We start from the raw sequence: 22,222 nt of genomic DNA on the forward strand, positions 1-22,222 counted from the left end.
AGAAGAATTAGAAGCAGCAATTTAGCAAAACCAGGTATTCTAGGTTCCCTAGAAAATCTATAACCTGTCAAGTATACTTGTCAAGTAGCTATAGTTAAAGCAGTAGTCTTAAAGTATAACCACTTGGGGAAGTAGCGAGAAAACGCAAAATCTACTTGAATTACTCCGGAAAGTAGATAAATACTTCTTCGGTGCCAACCCCTTCTGTTCTGGTAAGGAATATATCGATATTGACAGTCCGGCAGTCACGTATTATAACTCTCAAAAAATAACTATGAAAAATTGTTCAAATATTTCTTACCTCTGATGGCCTATATCATCTAGATCAGTGGTTCCCAACCTTTTTCGACTCATCGCCCCCTTTTCAAACTCCACACCGATCACCGCCCCCCCCCCAAATATTGGGAAACGAAAAATTGGCAAGGACCGTAACAGCACTTCGTCAGCCCCCCAATACGTTGGTCTTGTCCTCCATATCCATAGGGCGATAAAGCAAACATCTGCACCCCTCAGAACCCCCCCCCCGATACATCTTTACCGCTACTTCTCAGCACAAATTGTTAGACGCCTTAAATCGCGCGAAAATTTTCTATCATTCATGATTGAATCGGCCAATATGATGCGGAATCGCATATATATTGCTGTCAATTTTTTATCCTCTCTCTGCTCATGTATTCAGATTTACCGGTAAAACTGAGTGAGGTGTCTTGGAAAATGTAGGGCCCGTAAATAATAATTGAACATATTCGGGCGGACCCGTGGGTATAATGAGTTTGTTATGTAATTACATTTCGTGGCCTGTCTGCTATGTCAAAAGATATTCAAATCGCCCATACGTACTAAACGAAATGACGCACACGATTTCAAATTGGTATTTCTTCACTGGCAATTATTTTTTCTCTGCGAGATGGCAGTTATTTTGTGAGGTTCCGATTGCCAGAACAGGAACATTTGGCGCCTGCCATTTTTGCGCCTATGGACAATTAAATGTATATGTATATCGCATATATATCGAAGTCGGTCATCATAAAGGCAGTCCTTTTCCGCCAAGGTTTTCTCGTTCTGGCACATTTTTCGGAGTCGCATGTTACATGGCCTGAAACTTCATATGTCTTGGTGCGTCATGGTGTGTTAATGGCTGACGCCGATATGCCCATTCTATAACTCATGCGTATTATTTCTTGGAGGAAGGGTATCCAATAAGCAAGAAATACGCGACCACGAAATGGCGCGTAGCGCGAAAATTTCTTGAAAAAGTTGCCTAAATTTCCAAAATAAATAATGTTAATTCACGAAAAAATTGTGGGCCTCCTTCGAGCTCGCCCCTCCATCCCAATTGGGGGTTTGGGTGTGGCAGTTACGGTCATGGACGCCAATATAGCCATTTCAACGCGCCATCGCCCCCTATCGCCCCCTTCATCCGTTTTCGCCCCCTATCGCCCCCTTGGCTATTTTCGCCCCCCTGGACTGACAAATCGCCCCCTGGGGGGCGATATCGCCCACGTTGGGAACCACTGATCTAGATATTATCTTTGAATCGATAGAATCGGTCGGGCCCCCAGTTTTAATCTACTGTCCACTGCTCTTGGCCGAAGATTGTTGAAATGAGTGATTACATTGGTCAACACATATTTTGAGGCCGACAAAGTAAGAGTGCTTTTGGGGTTCTGAAGGGCACTGATTCCGAATATGACCTTAGTTTTTTTCAAATTGGCTCTTGTTGTGGAGATAACCCATGGGGCTATTTTGACCAAAATCTCCTATTTTCGCGGTAATGACTAGATATAGAATTGGCTCAGTCGTACTATAAAGTTTGTACATTTAATCTGCTCGTTGATTTTACACACAGAGGACTCTTTTAAATCGAAATACAGCAATGACAAGCACTATATTTAGGGGTAATTGATTTATCATAGTTACAGACTTTCACGGATATCATATTCATAAATAAACTCCTGTCATGTATATAAGTATGTACCTGGATACTCAAATAACGTTGTATTGATTCAATCAGTTTTACGTCAACCACATATTGTAAATTTGAAATAATCAGTTGGAATATAATGTTATTGATATTAGTGGCGGCTCGTGACAATATCGGGTGGTGGGGCAAGGGCTGCAAGCGACTTTTATCAAGATGACGTCACAATGGCGTTTTCCAACGTAAACAAGTAACTTACTGATGGTACGGTAACATGAATTTCCCGGCAACAGTGATTCTAACGTATGTGCCACGAGAGGTCTGCTGGTGAGCTGTGACTTGAAGTGTGGTAACTGCGTAAACGGCGTACGGAACAAAGATTCAACACGGTTCATGCTCGCATTGGACCTGACTAATTATCTGCAGAAATGGAAATGACTATAACTCGAGAGATAGCGTAAGCCTAATTGGAAAGGTCAACGAATTCGGACAGATACGCAATTGATATCTCATAGATTGGGCCTGTCCTATTGAATCCAAAACATCATTCTAAAGAAGTAAGAATAGCAGCCTCGGAAATTTGGTCTCGGTAGTCGGTACAGCATAAGAGATTTTGGTCTTGAAACTGGAGACTGTAACACGACACATACGTTTTTATTACTGTCTTATAGGTCTGCTGCGAAATCGCCTTTGGAAAATATATTACCGAATAAATACGTGGATGAAAGCCTTAAACTTGGTACACTGTTACATGACATTATCGAGAAGTGGCCTCATGGCCCTTTTCCGTATGGTACACTGTCAAAATTAATGCGAACAGACCAACACCGAATTTTGCGTAAAATTTACTGAGGAATAGGCTGATCAAGTGATTAGCTGTTAGCCGCCATCGAAAACGAAATAACTATCGCGCTTGACAGGGGGTTGTAAGCAAATGGCTTGAAGGCCACAATTTCACGGTGAAATTGACATTGGAGAATATAATATCAAAGTAAATATTTGAATGCAAACTGAGAATGATATCATCATCTCAGTTAACGTTACCGCAGATACACCGGCTTTTGCGTGAAATCCGCAATGTGTTGTAGGCTAAAGTGTCAGATCGGAGCACATCTTTACCACACTCGACCTTGATAACGAAATTACTGCCCTAATCATTGAGTGTCAACCTTGAGACTTGGCACAGCGTTCGATACTAAAATCAAGACATACCGTGCAAAAGCTTATGACGTATCTAGGTAAGGAGCATCGTTAAAATCAATAGAGACCAATACCGGCTTTGCGTATAATCTGTTAGCGATAAATGACTAGTCAGCTCTCACTCGAATTAGGAAACCAAATTACCACTAACACAGTTCAGTGACAAACTTAAAACTTGGTACAGCGTTCGATACTAACATTAAGACTTACCGTGCCAAATGTCATAACCGATCTCGGTATTGAACATCGTCAAAACCAATGGATACCAATACCGGCTTTTGAGTAAAATCTGTTTGCGATACATGACGGATCAGCACACACTCAACTTCGGAAACGGAATTACTACCCTAAACTTTAAGTAGAAACCCTGAAACTTGGGGCAGTGTTAAATACCACCATCACGACATGACATAACAAGTTTCAAGAGTTTTCATGGTGTGAAACACCATTAAAATCGACCTATACCAGCAAAGGTCGACTAAACGCAGATGACGGTAACAGAGTTCAGCTATAGATACGATTGTTACATCACACCTTAAGGGCACAGAGCTATCGTGCCCCGGTTGCTCGGTAATTTTATGAATAGGAGAGAGTAAATCACCGTTTCTTTATTGTGCGCGGCTTTGAGAGAATAGACAGTGAAAGCTTGTTATGAGCGCTACCGGGGCAAGCCCCGGCTAGGCATTCGCAAAGCGAAAACACAGAAGAGAATTCGATTTTCGCAGAGACTTCGCTATATATGGGCATTTACAAGCGAAAGGACAAGAAGTATACGATTTTCGCTGTGATTTCGGTTTATATAGATAGGTGTGCGTCTATAAATGGTGAAAAATTGTTATTGAACAGAATTTTAGGTCGGGCAATGCCCCAGTTGCCCTATAGGACGAGCCGCCACTGATTGATATATTTAAATCACAATTATTTTTTGTTCGAGTTTTGCCCGTAAGCTATTTAGTGCAATTTCTCGAAAAGTTCCGGCAATGGTCTGGCATAATGTTCAATTGTTCATCTCATCTTCACTGATATCGTTCTTTGGTTGTTCTGATGTCTTGGTAGAATCTCTACCCTTGCTAATCAACAAGATGATGTGTAAATATATCAAGATGACTCAGCGGGAAATTATCCAATTACCAGTCAAAAGAAATGAGACGCATATGAGTATTGTAGTCAGGCCTTTCAAGGACAAATTTCATAGTTTTCTACTCCACTTTAATCTTGGTAGGATAACCGATTGATACATGAGAATATATATTTCCGTTGTGCAAAAGTACAACTTTTAGGCTTGACAAACTGCTTCTCTGACAAACAAATATTTCGCATTATGTCATGTGGAAACAGCTTTCATATGACACCTTGCATGTGAATTTTGGTTTAAATAGAATTGCACCAGATGAGTTGAAAAATATCGTTATGCATCACTGATTTTAACATATACCAATTTTGAAATCGGGTTTTTAACCTTGACCCAATACTGTGGAGCGGGGAAATTCATGGAAAGTGAAGAAGATGTACCAACAATTACTGCTAAATAACATTCGAACCTTTACTCTACGTAACCTCTGAGCTATTTCAGTTACAATCATACACAGATTTTGTGTTGGCAAATTTCATGGTTGAGTAGCCACAAAATCATCATTTTTCAAACTGCAATAACTCGAGAGCCGTTCAACGAAATTTTCCGAAATAAATTTCGTTGTACTCAGAACTAGATACTTTAGTCGTATATAAATTTCGAGAAAAATCTGAGAGGGTGTGGAGACGGATTTAAAAAATATTTGCATGTTGACATGGAATTACTCAATTTTTGTAAATAAAAACCAGGTGCCGTCAAAGCCCAAACACTACGTTCAGTAACGCGCAAAGTTCAGTTAGTAAGCTGTCAAAGCACGCCAATCAATCATAGGCTATACCTCCATTTTCAGTATAAGCCCTTCGATGTCTTTGCAGTAAAAAAGTTCATCTTGTTGGCTAAAATACGGAAGTAATTCTTTCTCTCTTGTACGGAAAAATGTTATTCATGCTCCAGTTCGCGGGCCGTTTTTGTCTTTGATTCTCGGGTGTTCCTCAGAGTGAGGCAAAGATCGCCGAGAAGATTCTTAGTCTGCGTGATTCCAAGTATTCTACTTACGACGATTAAATAAAATAAATAAAAAATATCGATATCTCATAATGTAGAGCCAATTCAGAGAAACGAATGTCATTTTCGGACTCAGCAGCCCAAACATACCTAGAAAGCATTAAAATATCTTTGGCACTAAAAAAAGTTTTTTTTGTTGACCAGTGTAATGACTGAAAATGACATGAGGGTTCTTCATAGCTAATTAGCTATTTATGCGCAGTATAAAATTTAAAAAAAACTACGTTTTTCTTCCTACCAGGCGAAATATTTAAGGGTAACTACAGTAATTTTTGCTTTTTAGAGGTATAAATATCTTCTGACAAAGAGCCAGTCTGACAAAAACTAATGTGATATTCGTAATCAGCAACCTCAAAAACCACAGAAACGGCTCTCAGATGTTTTGCTCAATTTTGTTTTTCATTTTGTTGACCAGTGTTATCAATCGGTTGTGGAATTTATGATGAAATTGCATTCCGTAAAATCGTTCTTGCATTTTTGCAAATTACCTTATAGTAGAGTTTTGTTGGGCAGATATATTCAACTTACTTTGATTTTCGTCGTGGATTGTGCATATAGGTGTGCTTGCGTTTCTTCATATAAATATGGGCTGGGTAGCCCTACCAAAAAGATGAATGAAATAAATTTCCAGACTTTTTCCGTCTGTGTTTGGAATTAGTATACGATGGTCTTGGCCCCCCACAGAGTGATAAACCCAAGTCCTGGGACGTTTCGCCCCAAGACCGCACAGTAGGATGGATGTCTTCACCAGCATTTGTGAGCACATTCATTCAGCTCAGTGTAGGCAAAGAGCTTATGTAATCAAAGAGCTTATGTAATCGCCTGCAGAGCCAGAATTTTACATAATTCATGACGGAATCGCAAAATATAACATTGATAACTACATGTATATTGCTATAAAGATTTCATCATTTCACAGTTTCATATTTTTCTATAGAGTTGAGTAGGGCACTGCTATGGAAAATATAGGGCACGTTGTTATTGATTTAACATATTCAAGTGGGTCTGTTTGAATAATTATTACTTCGTTGCATGTCGATATTTCGTGAACTACTATACCAGTTATAGAATTTATTCTCTCATGCGAATTGTATCTCAAGATCTTGCTTTTCTCTGATCGTTTCATTTATTATATACTGAGCGTGGTGCAAATAACCATCATCGGTTGAAAGCGCCACTTTTTTCCATAACAATAATAATAATATAGTGGATAGATATTGAAATTGCCCAAGCGTACTAAACTAAATGGCGCACACGATTCCGAATTATTATTTACCCACTGGGAAATGATTTTTCCCTATGGTATGGCATTTGTCCTGTGGAGTAGATTTCCAGGACAGGGAGATTCGCCAGGCAGCCATTCAGGCGCCCATGGACAATTAGACATATATACATATTATATATATCGATGTTTTCGGTCAGCAAAGAGCATTCTTTATCGGCCAACGTTTTTTCACTGCCGAAATTTCGGTACATTTTTCAGAGTCTGATGTTTGCCTAAACCAGTGGTTATCAACCGCCGGTCCGCGGACCGGTGCGGGTCCGCCAGGTATATTACAATTTGAACCTTAATTTCAAGAAGCAATATGTTTGCAATATAAGGCTTGTTCATTGATAACTTAAATAACACATCAAATTTTAAACTGATTCAGAGCTTCATGAGGTAACATAAGTCTGGAAATATGTTCGATTTGACTTGAAGTTGAAGCCGTGTCGTTTGACGACATGCGAACGACAAGTACGAGCTGACGCACTTTACACGATCATTCGTTGTCTATTCATTCATTTCGTGCAGGACCGTAATTGCCGCACCCCACCAACCCCCTAAACTTGAAGGAGGCCTAAGATTACTTCGTTAATAAAATTTAAATATAGAGTCTTTTTTGAAACTTGTTTTCCCGCCTTGCGTGATTTTGTGACACGTAATGTTTTGATTATTGGGTGGTCTTCCCCCAAGAAATATGCATGATTTACAGAAATATCTATGCAGCGAAGTATTTATTGCTATAGGCCCGCCCTATTATGGTTAATTATGAATTACGTGTTGTAAATTTTCCAAGACGCCTCCCTCGCATTTGCCGCAAGATCTGGTAATTATGAAAATATTAAAATTTACGGCAATATATATGCAATTAATTACCAATATTATTGATCGATTCAGTAATTAATTATAGAACATTTACGCTCCTTGCGTGACTCACAAACTCACTGCCTTCACTGAGTGGAATGAATGGGCTCACAAGTCCTGGTGAAAACATTCATCCAACTGTGGGGTCTGGAGTCCCTAGACCAATATATTTTGTGGGGGTGGTCTTACGAAGTGCTTTTTCGGTCCTGGTTTTGTGAATGACCAGGTATAGCTGTTGTCCGGTGCTTTCGTACGGTGCATTGTTTTCGTAGTAACAAGAGGAGCTTACATCCGGTGGTAGTGGGCGATGGGCAAGGCAGCACGACAACGTTCTAGGTTTGATTACGAAACGCTTCCTCTCTCGATATTGTCGAAGAGAATATTAATATACGAGTTGGTGTGGTCGGTTAAATCCACTGCCATTGCAAGGCAATTTTACCTCGACTCCGCAGACTCACTACAGTAATATCACATGGATGCCAGCATGAACATAACTAAGTACGATCAAAAATCTCAAAATGCCACTCTCTAGCTAGCACAATGTCCTTGCAAAAAACGGTTGTATACTTTACATTTTGGGTTAATTTTAATTTTTGAAAGTCCACCGGTCCGCCAAATGTTTTTTGAAGTTTTACCGGTCCGCGAGGCCTAAACTTCATTATGTGTTAGTGCTTCGTAACGTGGTAATTGCCGACGCAGAAATGCCGATTTTCCATGAATCATGCTTATTTGTTGGGGAAGAGCCTCCACTAATCAATACATTTAGTGACACTGAATCGCGAAATGTTGAAACAATACTCTAATTTAAGTTCATTCACGACTCCAATTGGGGGTTTGCGGTGCGGCAGATGCGGTCGAAATAACTGAATCGAAAACGAAAGATAGCGCAAACTGCGCAGTTTAGCGAGTCAGCTTTTAATTGAGCTGGCATGTTTTTAAATGACACCGTTTGAACTTCAAGTCAACTCAAACATGTTTCCTCACGAAGTTCTGAATCAGTTTAAAATTCGATGTTTATTTATTTTATCAATGGACAAGCATTCAAAATATTCCATCTTGAAATTAAGGTACAAAACTTTAATATACCTGGCGGACCGACAGGAACGTCGTCGCTTTCCGACACTGGTCCGCGCACCAGCGGACGAAAACCACTTTTCTACACGTCAGGACACGCCACCAGAAAGACCGACAGCGAAACGTAGGCTTGAAATGACCGACGCATGTCGACTTAACAACCTTGATATTGCTATTGATTTGTCCACTGATTGAAATGGCCGGCACCAAATGAGCAGCTCCTTGCAATCTCAGACCCGCGGTACAAATTTCAAAAGAAGTGCACACTGATTATTCATAGCATAAATATTAGCGATTTTGGTTCGTTGTACGCCGATATACATAGACACAACCGATAGATCTTGCGGTCGCCGTTACCTGATTCAGGTGGTTCGTGAATGACGTAATACACCACTTGGTTCTCCGCGGAAAGGGCGGAAGAGATCCCCTCGTAGAAGCATGATGTGTCTGGGAGATAGCAAAGTCTTGTTGCGACCCTCCTTTGACCAAACCACCAAGTAGTATCTCCGAACAAGTCACATACATGAAGCCTTCGCTTTTCAATGGATACGCCGCTTTGCTTTTTGCCTATCACGCTTGTCAACATGGATCAAGGAATGCCATAATTCCTGAGTAGCCTGATCGCGGAAGTTGGAATGAGAATGCCAACAATTTCACCAAATTCATGTCTATATTCCTAGTTGTTTAGTAGCTAGCTAATGACTAAGAAATAATGGTCACCAATACTCAAGTGGCCACCTCGCTCATTCGTAATCCATATGTGGTCATATGATATCAACGGATTTTTTCTTACGCCAACAAGCGTTGTAAACCTTGACTTCACAAATAAACAATGAAGATTGTTTAACAAACATTGCGCCATTCATGCGTGCTGATGCGCTACAAAATGACTTTTTTTAAATCCAGCTCGAACAATAGCGGTTATAGAGCCAATACTGATAAAGACGGTATCGTGAACCGTCACCCATAACCCCGATTTATTCACACGATATTACAAAGATATATGGCATATGCTTAGGCGCTTTTCCAAAATTTCAGAGCATTTCTTCGAACAGCTTTCTCGCTATTGTTATGCTTGGACAAGGACATGAGACAATTGGGTCATACCAGAAATGGTGCAGCTACAAAAGGTCATGAATACTCAAGTGGCCTTCTCGCTTATTCGTAAACCATGTGTGGTAATTGGACCAAATGATTGGACGCCCTGGCGTAGTCAACGTCCATCAGCTTGCATGGGGTACTTTTGGATTTTCATTTCCAAGGATTTCCAACAAGTCCCCATGTTATCTCGAACAGACTGACGTTGATGAAGCTTGACAGACCCTATAACCAACTTTTCTATCCACCGCGAAATGGCACTTCGAAAATGTTGCATCATGAAATATATTCAATATAGCTTAGAATGTGAACATGCTTTTAGAGGCAGACAGATAAAGACATTTCATATGAACATGAAATTCACGTTGCTGCAGTGATTTGAGTGCCATTGCCGTGCCTCAACCACTTGTAAAAGTACTGTACATCAGGGTTTTTCAACCGGGTGTATCGCACATAGGGTTGCATGTAAAAAAAAACGATTTAAAACAAACATGTTTAAAACAAGGCCCTCGTTTAACACATGTTTTTTTATTCAAGTCATGACGTCCCGAATATGTAATTGTGACGTCATAGTGGATTGGCATTGACAATTGAAAATATAGGGTAAATTGCTCCTTCGACGAAATATCTATAATATTGTTGTGGAGCCGACTATTTTGAGGGTTCCAACCATCCCATATCGATATACGTCGGCTATATCGGGTGGTAATTGTCCGTAGGCTCATACAACATGTTTTGGCTCACTACGCCTAAACCCGCGTAGCGCGAAACTTTCAATAAGTCATGATTGAATCAGTCAAAATGATCGGGAATTGCACATACATAGCTATCAAGTTTTATCCTCTGCTCACGTAATCGGATTTAGCGGTACAGCCGAGTGAGGTGTAAGGCCCGTTAATAGTAATTATACATCTTCGAGCAGGCGGAACCGTTTTTATATTGAATTCGTCACATGATGTTATTTGGTGACCTTCTGTCTGCTATGTAAAGAGATATTGAAATCGCCTAAACGTACTAATCTAAAAGATGCACACGTTTTATTGAAATCGCCTAAACGTACTAATCTAAAAGATGCACTGCACACGTTTTAAAGTCGATTTCTTAGCTGACAATTAATTTTTGCTGTGGGATGGCATTTGTCATGAGGCGTTAAGATTGCCATGACAGGAGCATTCTACTCCAGCCATTTATTGTATATATATCGAAGTTTTCGGTCAACATAAAGGCGCTTCTTTTCGGCCAAAGATAGTTGGCAACGTTAAATCATGCGTTGCGAGAAAATCTTGCGAAAAAGGTTAATAAATTTCCAGAAGAGTACTTAATAATTTATACTAAATCACGAAATAATTTTGGGCCCCCTTCGAGCTCGCCTCCCCCGATTGGGGGTATGGGGGTCATCAGAAAATTTGTCTCCTCCTCATTTAAACGTTGGTAATGAATTTATTGGTTTCTAATGGAGTAGAACAGGATGTAGTTAACATGTGTACAGCTTGCGATTTCAGTCTGTAATGATCCGATTGGTACTTCCTGCCAGATGGTCATAAATACAGCAGTGTTGATATTTGCAGAGGCGTAGCCAGGGGCTCGGGTTTGCGTTTGTGTTGGATGGTGGCCCGATCAGCCATGAATAGTATTAAGCAGATCGCACATTTGCAAATTTGCTCACTCTTATTTCGATTACGCCAGGGTTGGCCAACCTGCGGATGGATATTTGCAGGAGCGTAGCCAGGGGCTCGGGTTTGCGTTTGAGAATCACTCACTGTGTTGGATGGTGACCAGATCAGCCATGAAAAGTATTAAGCAGATCCCACATTTGCATATTTGCTTATTCTTATTTCGATTACGCCAGGGGTGGCCAACCTTCGGACGCATGCAGCCGTAAAATCGTATTCATAATTAGACGACCTTCCACACGTATTTATTTTAGCGTGTGTTGGCGGCCGTCATTATTCAATTTGAATTGATCCCCAATTATCAGAGAGATGTTAATTCGACTTCAAATTTCTCGTCACGCTTAGCGCGATCAAGGATGACTTGAATTAGTCGTTCTAAATATAATAGTGTCCTTGCAATATGATCCCCCCCCCCCCGTAATAATGCAAAACCCATAAAAATGTACGTCCATAAAGAAATACTAAATTGGAATCGTGTGCGTCTCACGAATTACGATTGTTCTAGGAGACTACTTTTAAGTGATTACAATATATTTTTGCTATACCGACTATCCTGATGGGAGGTCAAGAAATGACAACATGCAGCAGAGTGACCCACAAAACTGGAATATGAGCCTAATTTAATTTGGTCCCAAATTTTGTGACCATCAACGCTACTGGACAATTTGATCACGTGAGCTGAGAGTGGATAAATATTTGACAGTAATTTATGTGAAACTACCAATATTATAGACGAAACTCAATGATGAGGTTGAAATTTTTTCGCGCTCGCTGCGACTGTCAGGCGAATCTCATTGGGTTTTCCTATCAATAATAATCGCGATGTGGTTGCATATATATATAGTAAGCCTGCGAGGGTGTCCTGTTTCTACAATTGGAAACTTTGTACGCAAACTATATCCCAAGAAAACAGTGATGGCGCAGAACACCACAAGGTATCTTCGCGGTGCTATATATTATCCTTTATGGTATGGCCTTGAATAGCGAAAGGTTGACCGAACACACCGGATAAGGATTTCTAAGGCGTCGGAATCCTAATATAGAATATCGGCGCGGTGTCAAATGGCCAATGTAGTCGAAACACCACGAATTAAAAAAAAAGTAAACACTGCGACAACGCGGCGTGCCACGACGAAAAAGGTTGAAGAGCATTGCTTTACATTACTGCATCAATGTGACTTCCGTTGCTGTTTTTGGTCGGCTACTTTTATTTAAAGCTTCATCTCTGAAACAGCAATTCAGATGTAATTTTCACATGCAAGCCGGTTTCTATTTGTTGGCACCAAAACATTTGAAGATTGGTTGTGTTGAGCTTTCTTTTCTCGCACCTTGAAACTAGGAAATGTCATCAAACTATGAGCTATTTACATCTGCTATTCTAGTATAGTGAACATATGATTGGCGCATATCCATGCTGGATATTTCGAGAACCATTTTAAAATAAATTTTATAATTTCTGAAAATGCTCAGTAATCATTGACTTAGGCCTTTAAATTCTGCAACTTCGCAAATCATTGTTGTATAGTAGTGGTCCATAGCCGCCGGTACCGGTCCGTGGCAAATGTACCTGTCGGTCCGCCAGATGTATCATACTATCGTATCTCAATTCCAAAATGCAAGAAGTTGGACGCTTTCCAGGTCAATGAAACATCAAATTTTAAATTGATTTGGAATGGCCGTAGAGATGCATTTGCCTATAGAGTTGCGCAGTGACCTAGTGTGGGACCATCAAGTACATGCATATCCACAATGGGACACACCATGACTTATGAACGTTTCGCGAAACCTGCATTGAAATCTGAGCCCCGCGGTTCAAATGCGACCAGAAGAGGACAACACATCACCCAGTCAAGAATTTCAAATCTTGCGAGTAGCCAAGCATCAATCTTTTTCAAATATTACGAAATAACAATATGATCCAACGAAGTAATGTGGATCCACCCGAAGCTTATTCAATAGTCTCAACTATGTGGCATGTGTGTCCTAAACAGCGTTGTAACCAAGTCACAAGGGTCCAACTCACATGTTAACCTTACATTTATAGTTTTGACCCGAGTCAAGTCGAGTCATTTTCAATTCACCACCGAGTCAGCGGGCAGAGGGTCGAGTCCGAGTCATGGTATTATGACTCGAATCCGAGTCCAAGTCATTGAGTTGACTGTTCAGTTTCCAGTTAAAGTCTTGTTAAAACCACTTTCTATACCCCTGTTTGGTAATATCGAATGGTTCGCATTAATAATATACTAATTTTCCTCCCTTTTTGCAGCTTCTGGTCGCATTTTCAAGTACCAGTACTAATAGACAAAATTCAAATAGTATGGTTACGTAACTATTCTTCGACAACACAAAGAAATGTCGGTCTTGGCCGTCTGAGTCTCGAGTCATATGACTTGGTTCGAGTCATGAGCTATGACTCGAGTCAAAGTCGAGTCAATCTCGAGTCGTTTCCGAATTGTGAGAAAATGATTCGAATCAAGTTGAGTCATCAGAAAATTGTGAGTCGAGTCGGACTCGAGTCATTACAACCCTGGTCGTAAATTTTCTAAAACACCATTCCCATCAGCTCCAGCAGGAAATCTGAGCACGTCTATGCTATATATGGAAGTCCAATGTATTAAAAATAAGGTTGACAAGTAGAATGCTGCCGAATAGGTATTACTTGGAATAGGTGTATTCAAGTGACAAATATTTTAAACAGCTCAGTCTCAAAGTAGTGAGATGATTTTTATTTTTTCCAATAGTTTTCCAGCGTGCTTTCTAAGTTTACCGATACTGAAATGCTAATTTTTGAAACGTTGAAGGCCTATATATGGCTACGTATGTGACCAGAGACAGCTCTATTAAAAACCAGTCGCTATGGCGCGCAAAACTATTTAGCAAAACCAAATGTAAATCATCGGCTATTAAAACGTTATAAATTACATCCATAAAAAAATTCACAATTCATAAACACGTGTATTTGGCGATCCAATGAGTTCCAGCCAGCCTCTCTCGTGATTAACCGAAGAGTGAACAGTGAACACGTTGATTATCAACTCCATGTCCCCTTCCTTCATCATTTCGTGCAATGCGTCGATTCCTGAAGTAGAGCAGATTGTCCGTTTACAACGTAACATGAAATGGAACTTCCGTTCGGAAATTGTACATGGCATGTCTTAAAGTGCGGCCATATCGCTTCCGTGATCATATCTGAGAAGGTGGGGCATGTTACGATATCTCTATAAATTACGAAAGGATACAACGGACCAGGACCCATTTACGATACTAGAAACAGTTTTGAAATCAACTTTGGCTGTTAATGCTCTCCCTCCTCGTATACTGCGAAGTCTAGCACTGACTGCAGAATGGCGTTCCTTATGTTACGATTTGTTTTCAACATCAATTTGATTGCTTCCAAAGGGAGTGAAGTAACTTTTAACCGGTAGAATTTGTGATTCACTATTTACGGTTGCGCTGTCCAGAAAGAAGCCAAACGTGGCTATGTTGATTGGGGACAGTGTGAAGAGTAAAACGGAGATGCATCTGGAATTTGTAGGACTGCATGCAAATTTGAGAACAGGCAATGTCTGTCAGGCATATACCATTGTTTTTCCCAACTCTACCACAATGCCGTTTGCAACTGATAACTTCACAGAGGTTACGAACCGTTGGAGGTTACGAACACTACAGAGCACTACTTTAGGATAGGATCAGCGTAAATAATATGGTGAATCGCCAGTCGTGAGGAGAACTGCACTATGGATATCTACAGACTTTGTGTGGGCAAGGAAGATCACGACAAAAATAACCCAAATCGTTTGCAAACACTCGATTTTTGTTGTAGTAAACCATTATTTGGAATTATGCGAACGAAGTTTACTGACAATCTTTCAAATCTAGTGGACATTATGAAAACCTTGTGTCAGCGGGGTAGGGAAGGTGATGCTCAGACACAAGCTTACGTAAGAGAATTGCATTCACACGTGAGATAATTGTATGCGCGCTGGTACGGGTTGATCCGGGAACACACGATCCGCCCGTGAGTCATGCGGAATTGTATTGTTCTCCTATTTCAGTGATATTAGTGAGATTGAGTCATCGCCAAGTCAAAATATGCGCCTAGCCGTGACAGCGACGTGCCGATGAATGCGGTTTGTACCTTGGATCAGGGTTGTAACTAAGTCACAAGGTTCAGAGTCACAAGTCAATGTGACTTTTATAGTTTTGACTCGAGTCAAGTCGACTCATTTTGAATTCACCACCGAGTCAAGTCCAAGTCAGGGAATGGAGTGTCGAGTCCAATTCATAGTGTTTTGACTCGAGTCCGAGTCCAAGTCATTGTGTTGACTGTACACTGTGCAGTTCCGAGTTAATGTCACGTGAAACCCATTTTTACAACTATGCTTGGTGATATCGAATGCTTCGCATTCATAAACATACTAATTTTATTCCCTTTTGACAGTTTCTGGTAGCATTATCAAGTATCCTTACAAATAGACGAAATAATAATAGTGTGATGACTTTTACAATAAAATGCATGTCTTGGTAGACCCAGTCGCGAGTCATATCACTTGTTCCGAGTCATTCCCCGAGTTATGACTCGATTCATTACGACTCTGCCTTGGATCATACGAAAACTTACGTTACTATGATATTTTTTTGGTAATGATATTATATTGTATACATGTGTCGTTTCATGAAGCGGCGCGAGAACAGAAGACGTGTATGTGCCCAACGGAAAGTGCTACCTAGTGCATACAGGCCTACTAAACCCATGGCATCAAACAAATGGAATTTTCACCATGAAATTTCACATTGCTGCCAACGCACCCATTGTATCGCGACATATAGCGAATATAGCTAGGATTTAGTCCACTGCAACCTAGATAGGCCATATCCAAACGTCACGTTAGTTTCCCTGTGAACCACATAGCGCCTGAACGATGGAAATACGCCTCAAAGCGAACGCATGCGGCCTGTCACACTTATGCTGTTTCTGCTTCTCATTTTTTCCTCGTCTATCTTCACTCTCGCACGCATCCTTTTGAAAAGAGTAAAAAAGAGAGACAGAAACAGTCGACGTTGCAGCTCGTTTATTCCCAGCTTCGGGCCTTCGCACGTTCGTTAATTCATTCATTGCTTGCCGTGTTCGGGACAGGACGTGTTTGTGAGACAGGAAGATTCTTCGGCAATGGTTAATCACGTGTCGCGTATCGTTTGCGTCTTTCAGTTTGGTCTTCCTCTGCCGTTGTATTTGTATTCGTCGTCACTTTGGTTTATCTCGATCCGACTTTGAGTTACGCCTGGCGTTAACCATTTCCGGTATTGTGACAACTTGCTGCCTGTTAATCTTCGACACATCTATCTGCCTGCATCTTCCATCTAAATCGTGTCGAAACTTGCATCTGCATCATCTATCTCTTAACCAATGTTCAGCTAGCATCCTCGGTGACGGGCGATCGACACCAAGCAGAAGAACCAGTAAATCAAACAGTGTCAATCGAAAAGAGCTCGGATCAGCGATAGTAATGGTTTTGCTCACCCGACGAGTGATCGTCACAAGTTGACCAGTATACACGAGTACCAGATGACGGATTTACTCGTATCTTGTTCTGGAGGACGTGACTTGATGTGTGGTGTTGATGTGTGGTGTTTGAAACTGCGAACCCTTCGATATTTTGATGACGCCGCCCATCGGTGTGAAGTTCACTGACACCTCTTTGAATAATCCTTTCTCGTGCTTCATCTTTCACACAGTTGTAACCAATGCAGGCAATGCGATCGACGGTTTTTCGGCAAAATTCTGGCTATGTTAAATCATGAAAAACTGGGTCACATAGACAGGTATTTGCCGACAGGTCGGGGCGATTCAATTCAGTCTGATACCGGTTGTCGAGAAGATGGTCATGATCAGATCATCGGTACCAGTACCGATACCGATACCGAAGCACTATTTGTTTGTTACGTGTTTATACTTTCATTTTGCCGTAATCGGTTGACGAAATTAATCTCTCCACACTACCAAAAGCGTCACACTTATTTGTTCGACGAACCAACAGTCATCGTTGATCAAACATTAAAGTCTAATCAGTACAATCGATATAGAACTATATTCAAGTTCTAAATCGTCCGTCCATCACGCTCCACCTACATTTTCGCATCGCCCACAGTTGGAAGGAAGTGTCGACACTTATTCGTTTGAAAGTAAACAGATTTATTCGACATTTCCACTCGAATCATCGCAATCGTCAGGCAGTTAAGTGAATTTGTACCCGTATACTCGTCATCAACACGGATCATCGTGTGGATCTCCCACAAGACGGTCGTTACCGGTTTCTGACGTGTTGCAACGTAGTGGACCGGTTTCTGACGTGTTGCAACGTAGTGGACCGGTTTCTGACGTGTTGAAACGCAGTGCTCTGATGTTACAGCTTTGAAGTACAGATATATTAGCTCTAAACTGTCAACCCTGCGCCATGTTCCGCTACAAATTAAGATACACCTTGTTAGGATAAGCAACGCGCGCCTCGCTTGAACGACGGGAGTGCTGCCTTGGGCACGCCTGTCTTTGCTCTAATCGCTCACATTGTATACAGTCTGGATAGTTACATTTTTGTGGCAACCCGATGGTTTGGCTCGCCATGATTTTGTGACAACCCGAGTTTTCAACATCAAACACAAATCCAAAATATCGCTTACTCCAATTGATCTTTATTCCAAAAGCACGAACAAACAAACGAACGACCGATAAAAACTTATTACTGAGTTGTTGCATTATCGTCTTCACAATATATTATCACACACAATGCAAATGACGCGCTTGCGCAACAAACCGAAATAAAATTTTACACGTTACGTAATGTATATTGACCAGCATCGCTTCATCGGCATGCATCGTTATTAACAAACAGAATAATTTTCACTCGCTTGGTGTATGAAAGGAATGCGAGTCATTCAATATTTTGTTTGAGACGTTTATTATTTTGTTTGCGACGTTTATTTTGAAAACTCAACCCCCTCGAATGCACGCAACCACTAACACGAATTCCATCTCGAATCTTTGGAATTCCCTGAAGATGTGTTGAATGTCCTCTTACTGAATGTCATCCGCATACAGGGTTGCCAGACATCTTTTGCGAAAAAGGACAGCGCCGGAAAAGGGGCCAAAAAGGGCCAAATTGTTCAATAACGTCAATAACATTGCAACATTACCCATAGACACCTGGAATTCCAGTTTTATATTGTTGATACTGTTGTAGGACACCAAATCCACTACCTGCAACTACACTGGATCCAACTACAATAACTGCTTCATTATTTCAAGCCTTTTCCGGCTGAATATAAAATCGTAAAATAAAACTTTTTGTGCTATAATATGAGTGATAAATTTTATGAATTTTGATTAAACATCAAAAGAATAGTTTCTTTACATTTGAAACTTATCCAACTTATATACCGAATTTTCAGGTTTTACACCAAAAAACTCTACGGTTATGTTGATTTTTTTCTTTGAAATTTTTATCACGTTTTACACCAAAAAACTCTACGGTTATGCACTGGCGTAGCAGCATGTGCTGCCGCCCCTGGCTCTCGCTCAAAATGCCGCCCCCTAAGTAGATCGCAGCTAATATCAATATAGATTCATGATAAGAAATAGCGAACGAATGTACTGTGCAAATAGAAAATCAATAGCCGTCTCAAAACTTAACTTTTCGGGCTTTGCCGATACAAAATCAGCGATAATATCCTCAAATTCAAGATTTTGAACGTAGACTCTTTCTATAGACCAGTGGTTCTCAACCGGGGGTCCGCGGAACCCTGATGGTCCACGAAGCATTTTCAGGGGTCTGCGAAGCCTCTGGTCATGGTAAAGTCATTGGTAACCTAATTTACATTTTTTTAATTAGGAAAAGCATGGGACAGTTTTCGCTTCGCTTCATAATTACTAAAACTTTAGGACTCGCGTCATTAAAATGGTCGTCTGAGATGAAATATCCGACTGTGCAAACTCATTTTATTGTCAACTTACCAATAGCATGCTGAATGCTGATGCAAACATATATTGCTGTTTATAAATGTTTTGTTAAGGTTTCCGAAAAATTAAATGTCGGAGATAGCAAATTGGATTTGCAGTTGTCAGTTGCAGCAAATTTGTAAACATTCGTTTGAAATAGAAGTTCCTGAACTTTTTCCTGATCTGTCCCAATGAAGGAACTGAAACCGCGCCGCCACGAAATCCATTTTCTTCTGTGATATAACCACTAAATACCTTCAAGATGAGATGCTAGATAGAAATGACTATAGGCTGCGTGGACAATCTGGACATGATATGTTCATTACAAACACACACCAAAAGCTATCGTCGGAAGCGTTACGCGTTAATATTACATTCGCCACCAATATATATTCGTGGAAATGTACTTTCGGCACTCGTTCATATCCAATCAAAGACGAGAATTTTCAAGACAATAAATACAGGTGGAAAATTCGTTCCGAAATATTAAAAGTCTACCCAATTTTGACATATAGTGTGATGTTATTTTGAATAAAATTCATTTTCTGACTGTTTATTACTAACCTAAAATCAATGTCTGCACGAGACAGTTGACGGTTGCACGATAATTGAACTAATGTTGATCGAAAACTTGAGGGGGTCCACGGAGGTCTGTGGCGGTCCAAAAGTGGTCCGCGAAGACAAAAAGGTTGAGAACCACTGCTATCGATAGAGCTGATAGCCGATCATCATTCATGGTAGAACGTAAATAAGACTTAATCAGTTTGAGCTTTGGAAAGCTCCTCGCACAGCTCTCAATTGAAACACCAATGGTCAGATGAAGTTCCAGACACGAGTATAAATATGGTGTCGAATGAAGTAGCTTTGCATTAACTAACCAACCAACCATTGTTAGGAACACGCGGCCTTGACGGCTATTTCGGAATGGTTCCATTGTCATGTTAACATATTAATTCATGTTTTCAGAATTAGCCTGACACTAGCTTTCGTTGAAGACCAGTTTGACTAAATTCTAGCTCACGGGACGCCAGCTATAGGACTACCAATTACGCTGCTTCAGCCGGCTGTGTACACTGTGTTAGCCTCATTTTGCCGCCCCCTTGGAGCCTGCCGCCCCTGGCGCAGAGCCAGAACCGCCAAGTGGCTGCTACGCCACTGCGGTTATGTTGATTGTTTTCTTTGAAATTTTTATCAATCATTACGTAGGCTACTATAAGGGGCTCTTCTTCAGACTTTTTCTGCTACATAGCTTCCAGCCATGTTCGCTGCTTTTTCGTCCATCGGTTCACAAATCTGTATTTACAATTCCAACACAGTCTACATTCTACAAAAACAAATCCAAATCTTCTACAGTGTTTCCACTCGAATCTTTGACATTGGCATAAACATTGTCAGCTCAATTTACGAGACAGATTTCTTTTAATAGTTCTTTGACGGTATGTCTCAACTGCTGCCAAAAATTGAAAATAAAGGGCCAAGGGGCCAAATTATTATTTTGAGGCCAACTGCCTCTAAAAAGGGCCAAATTTCACGAATTTGGATTTGGCCCCGAAAGGGCCAATCTGGCAACCCTGTCCGCATACTGTTCTACTTTGATTTTCTCTTTCCCGATCTGGAACGGTCTTATTTTCTTGTCGGCTTCTATTTTCCTGGCTAGGGGGTCATTACTAGGGCCATTTAAAGTCGTTTTCTATGCATCAGTAAGTCGTGAAATCAATTTTAACGCAAAAATCGCATCCATATGGGGTATATTAAGAAAGTCATATGAAGTCATATTTTCATGGTTATTGAGTTATAATGTCATATTGTTGTATACTTTGAATAATGTTGTATACTTTGAATAAAAAGTGCCAATTGAAGCAATTACGCACTAAGAAAGTAAGGCAATCTCTGATTGAACGAAGGCAAACTGTAAGGTTAGCCTATAACATTACAGTCGCAGACCTATGAGGTCACACATTGCATTATGAGGTCACACATTGCATTGTGTTGCTACACAATCTGTGTTACTTCTGTGCACTGAAGTGGGACGTAATTTGAAGTTCAGAGACTTCCACAAGTGAAAGAAATAGTCATTCAGAGACTTCCACAAGTGAAAGAAATAGTCAACGCGTGGGAAGCTGAAGGAGTTATAATAAAGAGCGTCAACGATTCAGTGAGCGATCCAAAGTTGACGAGTCAGTTAACAGAAATATGCCTCCACTACAACAATATTTCAAACTTGATACTGAAAATGGAAAGTTGTACGTAGGCTACACTATCAAAGAGGCTCATGCTGATCTAAATGCCCTCGATTTCGGAAAAGAACCGCTTGAACTCAAAAATTACATTAAGAAGCGATTGCACAAAAACGGAAGCGATTGCACAAAAACGATGTGAAACAAATTATGGAGTTACAAAGACAAGACATTTCACCAGCGTTGTATGCAAAACTGCAGGAGTGTCAACAAACATCAGCGTCTGTGGAGCGCTCATTTTCCTTAGTAAAGTCATTTTTACGTCCGAATGGTAACTTTAAGGACTCCAACATTCCACACTACATGAAACTGTACTACAAAAGTGGTTTAAAATAAAAATGGATGTGTATTACTGTTATGTTGTTCATGTTTTACTCGTCAGTTCCATGAGTGAAGTTGGTTGCATGTAAAAATACACGATTTTCGCATTAAGTCATATAAAGTCATATTTTCCCAAAAATAAAGTCATATAATTGATTTTTTAAGGTCATATAAAATGGCCCTAGTCATTACTTATAGCAAAAATCACCATGCTGAGAGGGCATCCTTGCCTTATCCCTCTCTTGCTTAACTTCGTTGGTGGTCGCTCCATTTACTGTGATTTTTGTCATCGCGGTATCGGAGATACGACTCCGGTGAAGTGTTCCGGGAGTTCGTATCTTTTGTGATGCGATCGAATGCTTTCTCTTGGTCAAGATTTATGACGATAAGTCCTTTATTTTTCTCTTTTGCATATTTTCTATTGCGGCCTTTGCATATTC

The 22,222-nt window shown here is 40.5% G+C and overlaps 1 protein-coding gene across 1 annotated transcript in view; it reads left to right on the plus strand.

The window, feature by feature from the left end:
• The window catches only part of LOC145435071 (microfibril-associated glycoprotein 4-like), a 489,059-nt gene that overhangs the window by 288,977 nt on the left and 177,860 nt on the right, over positions 1 to 22,222 (plus strand). The window lies entirely within an intron of this gene.

The sequence above is a fragment of the Botryllus schlosseri genome, chromosome 1, assembly GCF_051294905.1.
Source record: "Botryllus schlosseri isolate E-star chromosome 1, Bs_hap1, whole genome shotgun sequence".
Taxonomy (NCBI): domain Eukaryota; kingdom Metazoa; phylum Chordata; class Ascidiacea; order Stolidobranchia; family Styelidae; genus Botryllus; species Botryllus schlosseri.